This window comes from Callorhinus ursinus, unplaced genomic scaffold, assembly GCF_003265705.2.
Source record: "Callorhinus ursinus isolate GAN/ISIS: 27379988/994484 unplaced genomic scaffold, GSC_fseal_2.0 scaffold16, whole genome shotgun sequence".
Taxonomy (NCBI): Eukaryota; Metazoa; Chordata; class Mammalia; order Carnivora; family Otariidae; genus Callorhinus; species Callorhinus ursinus.
The window spans coordinates 196,179-200,702 of record NW_027397078.1 but is presented as its reverse complement, the minus strand read 5'-3'; positions in this window follow the sequence as shown (position 1 = coordinate 200,702).

Here is a 4,524-nt window from a genome sequence, read left to right as displayed (position 1 = left end):
ACAAATAAAGTAATAATTTTTAAAACAAAGTAATATTTAACATAAGATTACACATGATGACCTAGTTGAGTTTATCCCAGGTTCTCAAGTTAATTTTACATTTGACCAACATTTGAAAGTTGTTCAGTATAATTTACCAAATTCACATATTAAAATAGAAAACAATATATTCTTCAAAATATAGACGAGCATTTGAGAAAAACCAACACCCTTTCCCAAGAAAAGCTCTCTGAAAACTAGAGGTAAAAAGGGACATCTTCAAACTCATAAAGGGCTTATGCAATAAGAAATAGCTAATATCGGGCGCCTGAGTGGCTCAGTTCGTTAAGCGACTGCCTTCGGCTCAGGTCATGATCCTGGGGTCCCGGGATCGAGTCCCGCATCGGGCTCCCTGCTCAGCGGGGAGTCTGCTTCTCCCTCTGACCCTCTCCCCTCTCATGCTCTCTCTCTATCTCATTCTCTCTCTCAAATAAATAAATAAAATCTTTAAAAAAAAAAAAAGAAATAGCTAATATCATAGGTTATAGTGAAAGTCTGAAATGTTTTGTTCCTATAATCAGGAACAGTACAAGGATGTCTGCTCTCACCACTTCCATTCAACATTGTAATAGAGATTCTAGCTAGTGTCTGCAGGTAGGAAAAAGAAATAAAAGATATCTATATTGGAAAGAAAGAATTAAAACACTCTATTCATAGATGGCATTATCATCTAGACAGAAAATACTAATGAATTGACAAAGTTAGATTACCAGAATAAATTAGTGATTAATAAGCTGAAATATGGGGCACCTGGGTGGCTCAGTTGGTTAAGCATCTGTCTTCAGATCAGGTTATGATCTCAGTGCCTGCAATTGAGCCACATCAGGCTTCCTGCTCAGCAGGGAGTCAGCTTCTCCCTCTCCCTCTGCCCTTTCCCCTGCTCATGTTCTCTCTTTTCTCTCAAATAAATAAATAAAATCTTTAAAAATAAGCTGATATATGCAGGGTCAATATACATAATTCAATTGTATTTCTACATTCTAGTAACAGAAAAACCAAAAAATGAAAGAGAAATTCAATTTACAGAATTTTTTTAAATATGGAATACCTATAAAGTATAACCAAGACATCTAAGACATATCTGCAAAGTGAAAACTATTAAAAAAATCATTGCTGAAAATAATTAAAGACCTAAGTAAATGGATAAATACATATGGACTGAATGACTTAATATTGTTAAGATGTCAATTTTCTCCAAATTGATCTACAATCATAATTCCAACAAAATTCCTTTACATTTATATGAAAATGTGTTAGACTAGCCAAAACAATTTTGAAAAGATGAACAAACTTGGGGGAATTATACTATCTGACTTCAAGGCTCATTATATAGCTACAGTAATCAAGAAGGCATAGTATTAGCTTTAAGCTAAAACAATAGAACACAACAGAAAGTCTAGAAATACCCTGACACGTATATGATCAATTGATTCTCAACAAGGTGCAAAGATAATTCAGTGGGAAAAGGTTAGAATTCAACTAATTGCATGGGAAGAATTGGATATCTATATGCAAAAGAAAAAATAAGAATTTTAATTCTTACCTTACAGCATATACAAAATTGGATCTTAGATCTAAAAGTAAAACCTATAAGGAATAGCACGGAAGACTATAGGGGAAGGGAGGGAAAACTGAAGTGGGGGGAGTCAGAGAGGGAGACAAACCATGAGAGACTATGGACTGCAGGAAACAAACTGAGGGTTTCAGAGGGGAGGGGGGGAGGGGGTAACCAGGTGATGCATATATGTTGTGATGAGCACTTGTTGTTATACACAACTATTGAATCATTGAACACTACATCAAAAACTAAAACAATAAAGAAAAATTAAAGTTAACACTAAAATAAATGCACAAAATAAAAAAAAATTTTAAAAAGTAAAAGTAAAACCTATAACTATAAAACATCTAGAAGAAATATGTCAGATTTTTGCAGCAAAGATTCATTAAATACAATACCAAAAGCATGGCCAAATAAAGTTGATAACCACTTCATTAAAATTAAAAATTACTCTTTGAGAGACACTATAAAGACAATAAAGGGGCACCTGGGTAACTCAGTTGGTTCAGCTTCTGACTCTTAGTTTCAGCTCAGGTCATGATCTCATGGGTTGTGAGATCAAGCCCTATGTCTGGCTCTGGGCTCAGCATGGAGTCTGCTTGAGATTCTCTCCCTCTGCCCCTTCCCCTCATATAAATAAAATAAATCTTTAAGATTTTATTTATTCATTTGAGAGAAAGAGAGACAAGCAGGGGGAGCAGCAGGCAGAGGGACAGAGAGAAGCAAGCTCCCCGCTGAACAAGGAGCCCAACGTGGGGCTCGATCTCAGGACCCTAGGATCACAACCTGAGCCGAAGGCAGACATGTAACAAACTGAGCCACCCAGGTGCCCCAATAAATAAATCTTTTTAAAAAGACAATTAAAAAACACTACAAACTAGAAGAAAAAATTTGAAAATCACATATTTTATAATGGGTTTCTATTCCGAACATATAGAGAAATTTCACAACTCAAATCTTAAGAAAATAATCACACGCAAAAATGAGTAAAGTGTTGCAGGTACTTCATAAATGAAAATATGTTAATGACAAATCAGCAGTGAAAACAATGATAAACATCATTAGTCATTACAGAAATGCAAACTAGAATCACAATTATTTTTATTGGTATTAATTTATCAAAAAATATAAAATGATCTGATGCAACTATGTCCAAATGCTTTCATTCCTTAGTTGTGTGTATGTAATTTTATGTTCTTTTTTTTACATATTTTTACTTTTTTGTTTCAAGTTTTTATTTAAATTCTAGTTAGTTAACATATAGTATAATATTAGTTTCAGGAGTAGAATTTAGTAATTCATCACTTACATATATTACACCCAGTGCTCATCACAACAAGTGCCCTCTTAAATGGGTAACCCGTTACCCATTTAGCCCATCCTTCCTCCCACCTCCCCTCCCACACTCCTCAGTTTGTTCTCTATAGTTAAAAATCTATTTTACGGTTTGCCTTTCTTTTTTTTCTTTCCCCTATGTTCCTTTGTTTTGTTTCTTAAATTCCGCATATGAGTGAAATCATAGGGTATTTGTCTTTCTCCTACTGACTTATTTCACTTAGCATAATGCCCTCTAGTTCCATCCAAGTCCTTGCAAATGGCAAGAAGGCAGATGCTTAACTGACTGAGCCACTCAGGTGCCCATTAATCTCAAAATAATTATGCTGAGTGAAAGAAGCCAGACCAAAAAAATGTACCTACTATATGATTCCATTTATATAAAATTTTAGAAAATGCAAACTAATCTGAAGTGACAGACTATAGATAATAGATTGCCTAGGGACAGGGCATGGGGATGGGAAAGAAAGGTGGGAGGGAACAGAATTAAATAGGAGGAAAATTTGATTGTGGTGATGGTTCATGGGTATACTTCTGTCAAAACATATCAAATTGTGTACTTTAAATATGTATGGTTTATTGTATTTCAAATTATACTTAATAAAGCTGGAGTATTCTTTTGATGGAAATTGATAAATTGACTATAAAATTTATATAAAATTATAAAGAACTAAAATAACCCAAAACAACTTTGAGGACAAAGAAACTATCCTCAAAACTTTTTGTAAAGTAATAGTAATCAAGATAGTGTGGTATTGGCTCTTGGATATTCAATGGAATAGAACAGAGAGCCAAGAAAAACACATACATGGTTGCTTGGTTTCCCACAAAACTATAAAGGCAATTCAGTCAGAAAAGTTTAGTCTTTTCAACAAATGGTCCTGGAACCAGTGGTTATCAAATCCCAAAATTCAAAATTAATGTTGATCTATACTTTGAACAATACCCCCAAATTAACTCAAAATAGATTATTAAACCAAATGTAAAAGCTAAAGTTATAAAATTTCTAGAAAGAAAACAGGAAAAAATCTTTGTGATCATGAGTTAGGGAATGAGTTCATAGATATGATACCAAAAACAAGATCCATTAAAGAAGAAATTGATAGGGCGGCTGGGTGACTCAGTCAGTAAAGCATCTGCTTTCAGCCTGGGTCATGATCCCAGGGTTCTGGGATCCAGTCCTGCACTGGGCTCCCTGTTCGGCAGGGAGTCTGCTTCTCCCTCTTCCCCTTCCCCTCCCCCTTCTCGTGATCTTGTGATCTCTCTCTCTCTCTCTCACTCTCTCTCTCTCAAATAAATAAATAAAATCTTTAAGAAAAGAAGAAGAAATTGATAAACTGGACTACACTAAAATTAAGAATTTCTGCTCTTCAAAAGACATTATGAAGAGTCTTTTGGAGTGGGAGAAGATACTTGCCAATCTCATATCTGACAGAAGATTCATATCCAGAATATAAAAAGAACTCTCAAAACTCAAAGTAAACAAACAGTCCAATATATACTTGCCAAAAGTTTTAACAAATCAGCACTTGAAAAGATATTCAATACCATTAGTCATTAAGGAAATGTATATTAAAAACACAATGAAATAC